At 34.7% G+C, this 17,304-nt stretch overlaps 1 long non-coding RNA gene and 1 pseudogene across 3 annotated transcripts; one reads left to right on the forward strand and one right to left on the reverse strand.

The window, feature by feature from the left end:
• Positions 1-552: 552 nt before the first annotated feature.
• Positions 553-1,774, forward strand: LOC109169408 (annotated as a pseudogene).
• Positions 1,775-14,760: 12,986 nt separating this feature from the next.
• Positions 14,761-16,693, reverse strand: LOC109169575. 3 transcript variants are annotated; one of them, XR_002052266.1, is made up of 7 exons: positions 16,446-16,693; positions 16,226-16,370; positions 15,710-15,830; positions 15,393-15,615; positions 15,164-15,263; positions 14,985-15,081; positions 14,761-14,838 (listed from the first exon to the last, which is right to left on the reverse strand). It is a non-coding gene; the product is annotated as an uncharacterized LOC109169575 (long non-coding RNA). The 3 variants fall into 3 exon arrangements; XR_002052267.1 differs by having other exon boundaries at positions 15,164-15,268; XR_002052268.1 differs by having other exon boundaries at positions 16,438-16,693.
• Positions 16,694-17,304: the final 611 nt, after the last annotated feature.

Genomic DNA, 17,304 nt, shown 5'->3' on the forward strand with positions numbered 1-17,304 from the left:
TTTATTTTTGACATGGTGTCTAGCAAAATAATATTTTCTTTGACATGGCTGCACTCCATCGAATATAATTCCACTTTCCCAGTGGCGTATCCAGAAATTTTGTCCAGTGGGAGCGAAACATTATAGTTTAAAAAACAATGAAACACTTAAGAAATATCGTCATAAATAATTAAATATTATTCGATATAGGCGAAAAATAAAACACATTAAAACTTTATAAAAGTACTCATAACAAAATATGAAACATAACTAATTTGATAAAATAATTCAAATACTAACACTTTATAAATTACACATCTCATTATTAATATAAAAAAAGTAATATATATATATATATATATATATATATATATATATATATATATATATATATATATATATATATATATATATATATATATATGGGTAATCGCACTTTTGGTCCCTCAATTAGTGCTCATTCTGCAATGTCATCCTTAATTCCCAATTTGAACACATTTGGTCCCTCAATTATTCGACCATTAAGCACATTTGGTCCTTCTGTCTGTATGGCCGTTTAGCACTGTTTAAAGTATGGGTAAAAGTGGAATTTCACATAGCATTGTTTATAATAAGTAGGGAAAATCGTAATTTTGGTCCCTCAATTAGTGTCAATCTGCAATGTCATCCTTAGTTCCCAATTTGAACACAATTGGTCCCTCAATTATTTGACCATTAAGCATATTTGGTCCTTCTTTGAGACCATCAGTTTAACTCCGTTTAAATTAGGGGTATAATTGAAATTTCACATAGCCTTGAATATAATAAGCAAATTTTTTCCCCTTTCTTTGTCTGGTTGTTATTTCCACCGCCGCAGATGCTCCGCCACCGTCGAGAAATGTCTCGGCATCCACCATTTGCAAGTCCACTCCCTACCCATCTTACTGTCAAACTGTTCTCCCCAGCAATAACTCTTCTTCCCATGTCTATGACTATGGCCGATATGATTCTCCGTTTGCAAATCCTTATCCGCTGCGCGCAAGTTTCTGTCATTGATCCAGAAGTACCTTCACCGCAATTCCAAGTCGTTAACCACCACCGCCGTTCGAGCTCTCAAGGATTGCGAGTTCCTCGCCGGTTTAAACATGGATTATCTCTCCAGTTCTTTCAAGACTGTCAACTGGAATTCTCCGTATCTCCCGGTGTTGGAAGCCGACGACGTGCAAACATTGCTCAGCGCCATTCTCACCAACACGCAGACATGTATAGACAGCCTGCAAGTGACGTCGTCGGCTTGGAGCGTTAGGAATGGGATCGTGGCGCCGTTGGCGAACGACACGCGGCTGTTTAGTGTTTCTCTGGCTCTGTTCACTAAAGGGTAGGTGCCGATGAAGAAGAAGGTCGCTGGCACCGGAGCTTGGCGTCCGACCAAGAAACAGCTTGGGTTCCGGAATGGACGAAGGCGATTTTCGAGCGAGTTAGCTGGAGAAAGCTCCTGCAAACTTAGGAAGATGACCAGGTTCTGGTGATTGACATTGTAGTTGTGAGTCAAGATGGGAGTGGAAATTTTACCACCATTAATGACGACGTCGCCGTTGCTCCCAACAACACTCTATTCGACGGCGGCTACTTCCTCGTATACGTGACTGCTGGCGTGTACAATGAATACGTCTCCATTGCCAAGAACAAGAAATACTTAATGATGATCGGCGATGGCATTAACTAGATCATCATCACCGGAAATCACAGCTATGTTGATGGCTAGACTACTTTCAACTCTTACTCATGTGAAATTTCAATTATACCCCTGATTTAAACGGAGTTAAACTTATGGTCTCATAGAAGGACCAAATCTGCTTAATGTCAAATAATTAAGGGACCAATTGTATTCAAATTGGGAACTAAAGATGACATTGCAGATTGAGCACTAATTGAGGGACCAAAAGTGCGATTTCCCATACTTATTATAAACAATGCTATGTGAAATTCCACTTTTACCCCTGCTTTAAACGGTGTTAAACGGCCATACAGACAGAAGGACCAAATCTACTTAATGGTCGAATAATTGAGGGACCAAATGTGTTCAAATTGGGAACTAAGGATGACATTGCAGAGTTGACACTAATTGAAGGACCAAAAGTGCGATTACCCCATATATATATATATATATATATATATATATATATATATATATATATATATATATATATATATATATATATATATATATATATATATAGAACATCGCTCATATGCGGCGGGGTCTTACGGTGCGGCGGTGCGGTCAAATTCCAGAATACACCAACAGTGTTAACAATATGCACCAACAGTGTAATAAAAACACACCCCAATGAAATGTAATAAAACATCACAAAATACACCACAGACTCAAAAAAACACACCATATAACTCACCACCCCCAATGGTGTATTTCCGAACAGTGTATGGTGTTTTTACTCACACCTAATGGTGTGTGTTTGGTGATGCAGGGCTCTGTTTACTCTGTTTTGTGTGGTGTATTTCCTAACGTTGATGGTGCATATTTGGTGAACTATTGGTGTTGCCGCACCGTAAGACACTGCCGCACCTGAACCCGCCTATATATATATATATATATATATATATATATATATATATATATATATATATATATATATATATATATATATATATATATATACACACACACACATATATACATATATATATGTACTAGTCTTTTACGCGCATTGCACGATTGGGATAATGCCCAATATTTTTTTTAAATAAGTACTTTAAAGTATATCAATGCAAAATTATATTGGAATTGTTCATGCATAGATAATTGAATGTTAAATTTGCGTATTTAAATAGACAATTCTAAGTTTACTAATGCAAGATAATATAGTCAAGATTGATTATAATTGTCAATAAAATAATTGTATAGGTATGATTGAAACCAAATACGGGACACAAGGGAGAGCAAATAAAAATTAGGGCATAAAATATTAAATATATACTAATATTGAAGAGCTAACTGCTGATTGCCAAACAAGGACATTGCGAGATAGTTTCCCACTTCAATTTGTTGTGTGATTTGAATACTCTTTTTGTCAATAAATCCCCAAGTAGTTAATATGATTGGCTTAATTATATTTTGTTATTTTTTAAACAATTATTATTATTATTATTATTATTATTATTATTGTTGTTGTTGTTGTTGTTGTTGTTGTTGTTGTTATTATTATTATTATTATTATTGTTGTTGTTGTTGTTGTTGTTGTTGTTGTTGTTGTTATTATTATTATTATTATTATTATTATTATTATTATTATTATTATTATTATTATTATTATTATTATTACTCTTAGGTCATTTTACATGTTAATCTAAACAAATATCTTTTTAACAACCGTTGATATAATTTGCTGGTCAAATTCGCTAGTATAATCCGCTAACTGCTAACTGCTAACTGCTGATTGTCAAACAAGGACATTGCGAGTTAGTTCTCGCTTCAATTTATTGTGTGATTTGAATACTCTCTTTATCAACAAATCCCTCAAGTAGTTAATATAATTGGCTTTATTAATTATATTTTTTTTTTAATTTTTTCATGGTATTAATAAAATACTTGGTAAATAAATATATAACATTATTTTGTATTATAACTTTGATATTTAATTTAAAAATAGTGCACAAAAAAGATAATAGATAATGTAGTGAATATAATCCATTGATGAATTTGAATGTAAAGAATTTTTAAATTGGAGAAATATAAAGACAATATAACTAATAAAATTATTTCTCTTAATTAATTTATTGATAATGAATAATTTTTTTTTAATAAAGAAATTGTAGGGACAATGTAGCGAATATAGTCAATTGATGAATTTGAATATAAAGAATTTTTATATTGGAGAAAAATAAATACAATATAACTAATGAAATTATTTTTCTTATTTAATTTATTGATAATGATTTTTTTTTTTAATAAAGTCATTGTAGATACATAATTCTAAATTAAAGAAATGCATATGTATTATTTTTTGTTGTAGCTACTAAATTATTATTTTAATTTAATAAGAGTAAAATAGAGTACTAATTATGCCAATTTTGATTGGGACGGGGTTCGAACCTAAAACCTTTTTTATTGAAATTATCAATGAGTAAGTTAACGGTGAACTAACAGAAATTAACGGAAAAGATAATATTTAACGGAAAAGTTAACGGATAATCATATTCATTAAGGATAAATTAGTAAAATTTAAGAAAAAATTAAAATCTGATCAATCTGAGCCATTCATTTGATTAAAAAATTTGACCGCCATTTTTTCTACCCATTATAGGCCTAACTCTCTTGGGCTCTTATTAGTATAGTAGATATATATATATATATATATATATATATATATATATATATATATATATATATATTAAAAAAGTCATAAAGAAGTTACAGAAGGGATTAAAAATCAAGAATATTTTGTTAAACAACATGGGATTTTATATTTATATTTATATTTAAAACATGTATATATATACGTATATACATACAAGGACTATATATGAGGTGGGTGTGGGTAACTGTAGGTCCGCCCCTGACCTTCCGACGGAATTGCTTCAATCCACCGAAAAGTGAATTTTTTACTTTTCGGTGGTATGGCATGCATCACTCCAATTCTATCTATAAGAGTAGATAAGGAGATAAAGTAAAAAAAAAATATGCTCTTATTTTGGACGCAGAATAATTAAAGCAATTGGTCGACATTGAAATTTAAGAGGTGGAATAGTCAAATATATCTATCTACTACTCACAAGTATTCAATTAACCTCTTGGTCTAAAATAAGAGCTATTTTGATACAAAATTTTCTAAAAGTTTTGCATTTACCATTTTTTTTTTCTAGTTTCATAAGGTTTTGATGACATATCGTCCAGTTAAGCAGCACTTAAACTGATGTAGCTAGAAAAATAATTTTTTATTTTTGACATGGTGTCCAACAAAATAATATTTTCTTTGACATGGCTTCAATCCATCGAAAAGTGAATTTTCCACTTTTCAGTGGCTCCAATTTCACCTGAAGGTGGAATTAAATAATATAATTCCACCTCCGGGTGGAATTGCTTCAATCCACTGAAAAGTGGATTTTTCACTTTTCGGTGGTATGACATCATTCCAATTCTGTCTGAGGTGACTAAAATAAACTTCAATTCCATTACAAATGCATCATTCTCATTTTGTACTCTAATAGATGAAATTTGGTCTTTCTAAACAAAAAAAATCACACTCGTACCCCTCTTGAAAAGATTTCAAATACATTTACTAATTGGGTCGTCTTTCCAAAAATTACACCAATGTAAAAATATAATATACATATTTGCACATTCCATCTTTGACAACCAAAAATTTTCATCCAAGAATCGCGAGTTGTGCAAATTGGGACTTTCAATCCACAACGATAGTACATCGTTGGCTCATACTCCAAGTTTTTTCGCGCACCTAATGAAGCTGAAGATGATGAAGACATTTCAAATCAAGAAGACGACGAGTGAAGTAGATACGATTTTGAAAAGATGAAGCTGGATAAAGAATTCAAAGATGGGTTTGAGAAGACGAAGTTGAAGAAAGAAGTCGAAGATGAAGAATATATATATATATATATATATATATATATATATATATATATATATAACCTTAACAAATTCTATGTCAACAAGACAAAAACCTTTTTTTAATTAAATTTTCATGTCAGTTTCATATGGACTTGCAATCTAATAGAACCTGAAAAAATGATATATGAAAATTTGTTAGGAGGTTTATGTATCAAATTAGCTCTTATTTTAAACCAAGGGTTAATTGAGCGAACTTTTAAGAAAACAATGGTTTGCTTGTATCCATAAAACCATAGCACTTGCGGCTTTGGGTAATCTGAACTGTACTATTCCTACTACACTAGCAAAAACATGTATGGTAAAATTAGACAATAATCTTATGCACCGCGTGCGGAGGAGATTAGCCATAAAATGCACTCATGCATCTATCTACACATCATTTGAAACATCTAATCATATTACCAAAGTGATTAATTTCAATTCACCATCAGCCCAATCAAACCTATTAATTAACCCTATGAATATAATTTATGTAAATTATATTTCAAATCTTGTCAAATTGAATACATATTACTATGTCAAAACTTATAGTTAGTACTGATTCCACACACAACATGCCTTCAAAATACCAATTGTTAGGATTAAATTCTTCTACCACGCTGAAAGTTATAATTATATTAATAGTGAATGCATAACTTTATTTTCATATATTTGCATAACAACCAACGTCGTCATATTTCAATGACAGATGTTGAACTTGACCTGACTTCAAAAAAAAAAAAGAAAAAAAATACTTAAAATACCATCCAATACAATCACATATATAGTGGTAAATAATGGATATTTTATAAGCAGAAAATTCATATTCTGATGTGAGACATAAATTAAACCAATATGCCTTATGTCTGTCCTACTCCCTTATTGATTGAGATGTTAAGATTCTTAATTATTTAGGCTAGGATTGTCGACTATATGACCAACCACCTGTGTACAAGTACAAATACCCTGGTTGCTTCAAACAAAAGAAACACAAATAACCCTAATCACATAACCCAGGGTTTCAATCCATCAAAAAGTGAATTTTTCACTTTTCAGTGACTCCAATTTCACCCGAAGGTGGAATATAATTATAAATAGGAAAAATGATCAAATAGGTCATCGAACTTTAACTTAAAAGTCAATTAGGTCCCTAAACTCTTTAAAGGTGCAATTACACCCATAAACAATTCATTTAGGTGCAATGAAGCCCAAAAACAAGTTAATGACCTGCTATCACAAGTCATTAGGGTTCAGGCCACCTTTCGGCGAAATCTTCGAAAATTTCACCGGAAGGTGGCCTGAACCCGAATGACCTGTGATAGCAGGTCATTAACTTGTTTTTGGGCTTCATAGCACCTAAATGAATTGTTGATGGGTGTAATTGGGCAAATTATGTTGTGCATCCGTATGCACCCTGCATGGTGCATACGGATGCAAAAACGACGTCGTTTTGCATAAAACACGCGCCCTACTTAAAAAAAATCAGTTTCGATTCCCAGCAATAACATTATGTTATTCATTTTTAGTTCATTCATTTTGGATTTTTTAGTTATGAAATTCTGGAAGTGTAGTTATGCAATTCTGGAAGTGTAATTATGCAATTATGGATGTATAGTTATGCAATTCTGTAATTATAGTTATGCAATTCTGGAAGTGTAGTTATGTAATTCTGGAAGTGTAGTTATGCAATTCTGGAAGTGTAGTTATGCAATTCTGGATGTATAGTTATGAAATTATGGAAGTGTAGTGAAATTATGGATGTGTAGTTATGCAATTCTGATTTTTTTTTTCTTTTTTTTTTAAGTTAGACGCCAAAACGACGTCTTTGCATCCGTATGCACAGCATAACGCTCCGTGTAATTGCACCTTTAAAAAGTTTAGGGGTCTAATTGACTTTTAAGTTAAAGTTCAGGGGCCTATTTGACCATTTTCCCTTATAAATATAGATGTGAAAGGAATGTTGTTGTTTATAGTGGATTATTGCACTTTCAGTATAATAAACTGTAGAGTTATTATCATCTGAGATCCTCCGAGTATAGTGGTTTTGCCACGTTTAGTCCTAAACTTTCAAATTGACCATTTGTTGTCCTTCGAGTTTCAAATTTAACCACTCGTGGTCCAAGTTAACCATCCATGGTCCTCCAACTTTCGAAATTTAACCAACCATGGTCCTTTCAAGAGGACTATAGGTGGTTACATTTTGAAAGTTGAACGACTATGGGTGATTAACTTGGACCACGAATGGTTAAATTTGAAAGTCGAAGGACCACAAATAGTCAATTTGAAAGTTTAAGACTAAATGTGGCAAAACCACTATACTCGGAGAACCCCATGTCACATTAACTCTAAACTGTATATTTATGGTGTTGATGGCTTGAAATATATGTTCAAGTCTATCTATAACGGGCTATTTAGTTGGAGGCAAGGAATTAAGTAGGAAATGAATTGCAATTACATGGGAGATGAATAATATGAGAATAAAGAGCTACAAATTCAATACAAATTGGATAACGAAGAGTTTCAAAAAGAATAATAAAAATATAGGGTTGGGGTTCCGCCTTTTTTTGAAGAAGAATAATAAAAATATTGAGTTAATACCATATGAGGTCCTCCGAGTATAGTGGTTTTGCGATGTTTAGTCCGAAACTTTCAAATCCACCATATGTGGTCCTTCGACTTTCAAACTTTACCATTCATGGTCCTAGTTAACCATCCATGGTCCTTCAACTATTAAATTTTAACCAATCATGATCCTTTCATGAGGACCACTACTGGTTAAATTTCGAAACTTAAAGGACCATGAGTGGTTAACTTGAACCACAAACGGTTAAATTTGAAAGTCGAAAGACCACAAATGATCAATTTGAAAGTTTAGGACTAAACGTGACAAAACTATTATACTCGAAGGATCTCAGATGGTATTAACTCTAAAAATATTGTATTAAAGAATGCACTGTTGTAATGAATGCAAATGTAATAATGACTAAATATCAGGTATCAAAAAATTGCAACCTCTACTTTTCTAACATAAAATGTCGCCATTTTGTTTGAGCGGCCGGAAAATGATGTATAGTACAAAGTAGGCGTTGGAAGCTGGAATGAAAACCAATTGCAGTGAAGGATCTAATCTGTTCTAGATCTGTCAATGTTACGTTGTTAATATTGTGGTGGTGTACATATTTACAATATTACATCCTTTGTTATTTGTCAATTCTAACGATTGTTATTTGTCAATTTTAACGATAAATTAATAAAATTTGTAACGGAAGACTAATTGTGACAATCAAATAAAAGTCATTAATGTAATATAGTAAAATTAAGAGAATATGATTAAATATGACAATATCACAATAATCGAGGACTAAAAGTGAAAGTTGCTCAAAGTCATGGATATAATATGACAAAAATCACAAAATTAAAAGAATAGGACTAAATGTGACAAGTTTTCAAAAAAAAAAAAAAGTGACAAAGCCACAATAAAAAAAAAAAATTTTAAAAAACAAAAAAAGTGGGATCGGAGTTGCTCAAATCAAGGATATTTTTTTGAATTCTACTAGCTCTATTACAATATAGTATCTGTTCATATACTTTCTCAACCTACTAAAACACAAAGAACCTGAGGCTCAAACTCACAACCTTCTAAATGGAAGTCCAACCCGGGAACCATTAGACCACATAGTCATGGTCAAATCAAGGATATAATATGGCAAAATTAAAAAAAAAAAAAAAAGGACTAAATGTGACAATGCCACAATAGTCGAGGACTAAAAGTGGAATTTGCTCTTTATTTTATGTCATAAGCACTAATCGAATTTAATGTGTGCACTTATGTAGACTGCTTTGTGCACTTATGTAGACTGTTTTGTGCACTTAGTACTATACGAGTGAACATACCCACTACACCATGTGCACTGCATGACAACGATAAGATGAGAATATATTTTCTGTGTATTGATCAAGAGCAGCGGATACAAAGTATATAAAGACACGAAATAGAAATCTAGTCTAATACTACTAATATAATAGAGATCTAGTCTAATACTACTAGTAGAGTCCTAATACTCCCCCTCAAGCACAAGGTTGGTCAGCCAAAACATTGAGCTTGCAACGGAGTAAATTAAAACGCACAGACGAAAGAGACTTAGTAAAAATATCGGCTATCTGATCTTTGGTAGAAATAAAATTGACTTGTAATTCCTTCTTCGCGACTTTATCACGAACAAAGTGGTAGTCGATCTCAATGTGCTTGGTGCGAGCATGAAACACCGGATTAGCACACAGATAAGTAGCTCCCAGATTGTCACACCAGAGTTTGGGCACAGAAGGTGGCGCAAACCCGATTTCCTTCATTAGAGAGACGAGCCAAGTAACCTCTGCAGAGATGGTCGTGTCACATCATCAACGTGGTGTTGTTTAGCATACTTAATACCATGTCGAGTATCATACTCGGGTTTGGTATCATAAGACTTGATGTTAAGAGGGAATAAACACTTGTGTCGTTTTCTATTTCCATTCACATTGTTCCTCTCAATGAGTAGCGAAGTAGATTTACCGCATGAGATGGAGACTTGATTAGCGCTTGCTGTGGCATCTGCAAGTTCAATTCTCCCATCTCGAGCTAACTCCATTACTTTATCCTTAAAGACAAAGCAATTTTCAATTGGATGTCCGACAAGTCTACGATACTTGCAATAACTCGGATCATCCACCATTGATGCCTCGTGTGGTCGCCTCATTTCTGGAAAATCAACGAGATTGTGTTTTAATAGCTCATCAAACATATGTGGAACATCAGAGTCCAAGAATGGATACTTCTTGTTTTGTCTTTCCCTGAAAGAAAGCCTTCTACTACCGTGTAATGATCTAGAAGCATCCCTAGACTCACCAGTAACTTTAGTGAATATCCTAGCTGGTTGAATATTCACATGCATATCATCCATGCTTTCATATTTCTTAAAGGCCTTGCCGCCATTTTCAACGTCATCATGAATCTTGCCCCCATTGTAGAAGCTTTGAATGTGTATGTTTTGTCCACCATTAACTGATATGCTTAACTCCATATCGTGGGCGCGACTAGCTAATTCCTCAAAAGTCTTAGGCTTGAGCCCTTGGAGGATGTAGGAGAGCTTGAAGTGCATGCCTTGGATGCACATTTCAATCGCTGACTTTTCCTTGCAATTCAAGCATAACTCCCTCCATCTTTCAATGTAAGCGGCCAAGCTTTCACCATTCCTTTAGCGAGTGGTGGTGAGTTTTAAGAAGCTGACGGTCCTTCTTGTGCTGTAGAAGCGGGTCAAGAACTCGCACTCCATGTCATGCCAGCTATCAATGCAGCTAGGCTCCAAGTCAGTGTACCAATTGAAGGCAGTACCCTTCAAAGAGCGCACGAACTGCTTGACAAGAAGATCTCCAGACGTCCTAGCGTCGTTGCATGTTTCCACGAAGTGAGCGATGTGTTGTCTTGGATTGCCTTTCCCATCGAATTGTTGAAATGCTGGAGGTTGATATCCAATGGGCATCTTCAAATCCTCTATCCTTTGGGTGTAAGTCTTGGTGTAAGTGTATGAAGGTTGTCTCCTTTCGAGCTTTCCTTTGTTAGCTCCCAAGATGAACTCATTAAGCCGATCTACTGGTATCATGCCCCCTGTGATTGGAATACTCCTGTCCGAACTTGGTATGTGCGAAGTTGATTCCTCGTATACCATAGTTCGCCCAATGCAAGTTGGTGAGTGCGAGGCATCTTCTCCTTGAACCTCAGGTTGTTTCCCAGGAGCCCGACTAGTTTCGCCATTCCTTGTGCTCTCGACCTTTTCAGCTAAGTCGTTGATTCTCTTTTTTTTTTTTTTTTTTGGTTTTGAAGGAGGGTGGTGATCCCTTCAAGCGCCTTAGTGATGCTTGCAAGCTGGTCCTCTATAGTTGTCGCGGTTGTTGTCATAGCCGGCATGCCTGTATAGATGCGTGACCATTCTGGCGCAACCTTCCACATGTTGGACGACGGCGATATCGGTGACAAGCCTTCGGTGTTAGCATTTCCTTTTGGGGATGTTGGACTCCCGCTACCAGCAGCTCATTTCAAAGATGTTGGATTCCCGCTATCGGTTGCTTCTTTCGGAGATGTTGGATTCTCACCAGCTGCTCCTTTTGGGGTAGCCGACTTCTCGCTATTTGCCGTTCCTTCTGAGGTAGATGACTTCTCGCTATTCCCCGCTTCTTTCGGAGATGTCGGCATCCCACTGCCAGCTGCTCCTTTCGAAGATGGTGGACCTGCAATATAGATAGACTTCCTCGGGACAGTAGGGGCCGTTTCGAGCCTTTGAATCATGCGTCGAACAATTGACTCAGGCTCTGGCGGTCGCATTCCTAAGCTTCTTGCATGGCTCCTGGTTAATGGTGTTTCGATCTCTCGGCTAGCTTCAGAACCAGTTGTTGATGAAGACTTGGAACTAGCGGCTTGAGCATAAGACTTCTTGAACATCGAGCTTCTTGACGCCATTTCGATTGCTTGCTTGTTGATGTAGATTGATAGTAAAGAGATGAGAGGCAGAGCGGTCCCACTGGGCGTGCCAAAATCTGTAAACACAAAAAATATCAAAATTGTATATATTCACAAAATCTGTTTACAGTGTGTAGTTCAACATGCAGGTACAAAGTCTCTGTGTAGTCCTCTGATTATTCACTAACGTTATCTATTGGAGTGCCTCCGGGATTCGAATAGCGTAGCCTCCGGGATTCAAGTGGCGCGTGCCTCCGCGATTCAAACGGCGTAGCTTCCGGGGTTCAAGTGGCGTGATCTTCAACAGCAAACGTCAAGCTTCAGAGCAATCAACTCTGCAAAGCATCAAATTAAAGCACCTGCAATGGCTTCAAGTTGTCTTCAAAAGGCTTCAAGATCTTCAAAGTACCTGCGAAATGGCTTTAAGTTGCTTCAAGATCTTCAAAACCTGCAAAAAATGCCTTGTATGCCTTTAATTCCTCAAGATCTTCAAATGCTTTCAAAAGAGCTCTCAAATCCTCAAGCCTTCAAGTTGTCAAGCGTTCTTCAATGCCTTCAAGCTCTCAAGTCTTCAAGTTGTTTTCAATGTATCTGAAGTGTGATTTAAAGAATGAAATTGAGGCTTTATTTATAGTGAAGTTTGTAACTAAAATCCCTCAACAAACTTCACTAATATTTATTTAATTAAATTAATTAATTATCTACTAAAATGAACCTTGCCAAAATCAAGTCTAGATTCATTATTCTATCATCTAATTCAAATTCAAATTAAATTATAATTATCTAATTCAAATATAATAAAATCATATTATATTTAAATTAATTATAATTATAATTCAAATATGAAATGGGCTTCGACCAATTAATTAATTAATTCAATAGCCCAAATCAAATTTACTTGGACTAATTAAATTAATTTAATTATCATAGCCAAATTAATTAAATTGGACTAATGATCAACCCCGAAATTGGGCTCAGTAATGATTTAATCGGTCCACTTGTCGGCTTCAAATTTTCTGTGTCTACACTGACGAATATAGTAAAAATATATATATAATTGTTAAAATTTTAGTTACAATAAAAATTTTAACATGAAACCTTTAAATAATAATATGAATATAGAGTGTGTGTGTATATCAGTATATATATATATCCTATAGAGAAGCGCAAATAAATAAGAAACATAACCCAAAACAAATTATGGAGTACTTCTAGAATATGTAGGGGACAAAGCCAAATAAATATGAAACATAAACTAATGAACTATTTCTGCAGCATCTATGAGTATGTCTTGTAATTTTTAAGCAATATGTAGACTACCATATTCCTCAGACCAGCTTATTCTCTACTGTACTGAATTCAAATTGTTTCAAGCTGCTTCAATAGTTTCATCAAACTAAATCCACCGGAAAATAATTAAAAGTGCTTGAGCAAAATAAGAAACATGACACTGATATTAGGAAAAGCTAAGCAACGTAACCTAATAGCTCACATAATTTCAGAGTTCAGAAACCAATTAAAACACAAACCATTGATCTTTAGTTTGCTGGTCGAACTTCAATGCCCTTAACCACAAAGCCAGACAACCAGTACTGATCTGATACATGCCACAGTTGAAATTCAACCTCACCTTCATTCCCACTACTAACGTAAAAGTCTCCAAGCACTACACCAAATAAGAGATTTAGCGGCGGTTTTTTTAATGTTTAGCGGCGGTTTGCAACCGCCACTATTATGTTTCCTGGCGGTTATTGAACCGTGGCTAAATAGAGTGTCGCGATCGATTTAGCGGCGGTTTTCAACAACCGCGGAAATTAATGAAAAACTCGTTTCGCGGCGGTTTTTAATGTATTTAGCGGCGGTTACGGTTTTGTAACCGCCGCTAATAAGTAGTTATTTTTATTTAATGTTTAGCGACACTTACATAACCGCCACTAAATATTTTTTTATTTTTACATTAAATTGTAGCGGCGGTTTTAAAACCGCCGCTAAATTATGCTTTATTTTTTAAATTATTTTTTATTTAATTGTAATGATATTTTTGAACTGCAATTAATACTTTTCATTAAATTTTATTTTTTATTTGTATAATTCTCATTAAATTACGTTTTTTCTTGTAAATCTCTAAATTCAAATTTGCATTGCAACCACAAACAAACTCTATATACACATTCAATTGAAAAGAAAATCAATTGTAACAAATATTTGTCAAATAATATCAAACAATATTCAAGTACAATTGTCTACATATTAATTGAAATGTGCATACATAACTAAAAAGTATTTTTACATGAAAAATATAAAGCAACATAATAGTTTATTCAATATGACGATTTCATGCAAAATGAAATTGCCCATTTACATCATTACTAGACGATGAATATCATTTTTCACCCTTGATGAGAATTGATAGGTCATGAATTATATCATTTTCACCCTCGATGAGAATTGGTAGTCATGAATTTTTCTTGTAATATTTTGAATCTTCGAGAAGCATGGCACGGGTGGTATAACAACCTGAATTGCTTTCCTCTGAATGGTTCATATAACATCTTGTTTTACAACCTATAGCCTGTATAACTAACAAACAATATCATCAACTCAGTTTTTTTCAAATGATTACAAAAAAACAAGCTTTCTTAAGACAAATAAAATACCTCAGACAGATGAATCTGATCAGGGAAAGCTTTCTTAAGACAAATTAAATTAATTAAAAAACCCCAAAAGCTCAATTCCAGCTTCCGAATACCTACATTTCCTGTTTAAGTATGAGAGAATGTGAATAACACAATGGATTTTGAAGAATCAGTAAAAGCATTTTTTTTTCCCACGACATTGTTATAGCTCAAAGATATGCAAACTGCTAAGAAGTCAAACATAAGGAATATGGTACAACAGACGTACCAGCTTTATCAGAAGATGATAGACACATGATGATCATGCTGAATCTTGGGACCTTAGGCAGATTTCCAAGTACCTAACAGCCAAATCTTCATCTTTCCTGCTCATTAGAAGAAAAGGTATCTAGGTACTAAGTTTGTGGTAATGGTAACCTGAAATGGTGAAATCACCCTTCTTCTTACATGAAAAATGTGGCAATACACCGAGCAATGTCCATAAGCATAGGCATAGGTGCAGACAATGTATTCTTAAATATCTGAGGTAATGCTGTGGGTAAGTTACCTGAACTGATTATAATATAAAAGGTGAGCAGTAGAAAGGCATAAAACCAATGCAGTCTAAATGGTATAAAGTATAAACAGAGTGAAGCTTGAGACTGAAAGAAGTAAAGAAGAGTGCATTAGAGGAGACCTTCAGTATTGAACTTGTAGATTACAGTCACAAGAAAGTCCACGCCAAGAAACCTCGAATTGATATGCTGAATTTGTTGGTGCAATATATTTTGCAGCTACAACTTTGGCATAACTAGCTGCTCGGGCAGCAAGCTCTTGCACAGACTCCTTCAACTCTTGTCTATCACTTTTTCAATTTCTCTGTGGAAATTACAGGACGGTTGAGGCCACAAAACTCCTTTCTGTATTGAAAACACATAAGAAAATATTGAAATCTAAAAGAGCTTGTATAGTATTATTTCATTATCATTATTATACAAGGCTTGAAGACCAAACCTCTGCAGTAGCCAAAGAAGAATTTGGATTTTGGATTAGCATCTGACTCTTTTGTGTCAAGTTCCATAGGACTAGCTTCAATGTTTATGGAAGGCTTTGCAGGAAGAATTCTCTTACTTCCCTGCCAAAGAGCTGACATTTCAGCTAGTTTAAGGAAACTGAGAAAATGAATCCATTTATTATATGTTCACTGCTATTTCTAAAGGGAATTTTGAATTTTCTCTTGCTAATTATACATTGTAGAGACACTAGTCCATACAAATGAATTAGATGTGCCTTGTGGCCTATTATCCTTATTGTAGCACCTCAAGGTAGTTAAACATAGAACGAAATCCCCTAGACAAGAAATTTTCATACTAGAACAGTATACCAAAAGGTGCAAACAACTAAAAATAAATCCAAGCATCTAGTGTTTTCCCATGAACCAAATTCAGGTTTAAATTTAAAGTAGCATTCCCCCATTTAAAATCCAAAAGACCAATACTTATTCAGGATAACAACCTAAGTAAAAGTTACCTGAATTTCTGTTACCCGCTGAGAACTGCTCGAGACAGATTGAACAGTGGCCTCAGATTTCTTCATCTCCTCTTCTGATTTTGCAGATTTGTGTGTCCTTTGAACAGATTTTTTTGGTTGATCCAGATACTTTCTTAAGATTTTCCTGTTCAGATTGATTGAACTGAGTCAAATAATTATAAATAAAATATCAAATATGAATAATATAGCACTTAATTACCTTGGACCTGCGAACAATGTCGACAGATCGGAGCTGAGGGCACAACCGCGACCTTTGACGATGACGACGACAGAGGCCGCAGCGGTGACAACAGCGACGACTGTGACCTGCTTTACGAAGACAGGCGACGAATCCGACGATTGAGCTGAGTGCGAAGAAATTTCCGGCGAACTCTGCTACAATTGTTGTCTCAGACGGCGAAGAGAAGGAAGGAGGGAGGGGATAAGGAGAGATAATAGGGATTTGAACAGAGGGAAGAATGAGAGACTAACACTTATTTAGCAATTTAGCACGATATATACATCACACAGTAAGTTAGCCACTTATTTTTAGTGGCGGTTTATATAACCGCCGCTAAATACTTATTTAGCGGCGGTTGTAACAAACCGCCACTAATATTTTGTTGCTAAATGATTGATTTTTTGTAGTGAAGCTTGATTTCCATCCACCCATCAGAACGGTCATCGTTGGGAAACTGACCGCAATCTCCATAAGACTTTGTCTTTGCTAAAAAGACCTGAGAGTTCCGATTCTGCCCGCCCAACTTATCGTATAGGTTCTTGCATGTCCTTTGCATATCATGTGAGTGCTGTGTTGACATCCTTAAAGCCTCCCTGTACAAGTTTGAATACAAGATATGCAGAGTAACAAGTCATCTTTGATAGGCACCGAATGTCACAGGTAAATCCGATTTCAAACCAGCTCATTTGCAAAAGTTCTGCAACCTCATACCTACACGCGCGCAATTAACCATCTTTAATTTATATAGAGGAGCAGTATAATATATACTTAGCTTTAATTGTTATTCTAGTTAATTAAAATTTGTCCTGATAGATTTGCATACCCAGTAGGGTCCAAA

The sequence above is a fragment of the Ipomoea nil genome, unplaced genomic scaffold (genome assembly GCF_001879475.1).
Source record: "Ipomoea nil cultivar Tokyo-kokei standard unplaced genomic scaffold, Asagao_1.1 scaffold3314, whole genome shotgun sequence".
NCBI lineage: Eukaryota > Viridiplantae > Streptophyta > Magnoliopsida > Solanales > Convolvulaceae > Ipomoea > Ipomoea nil.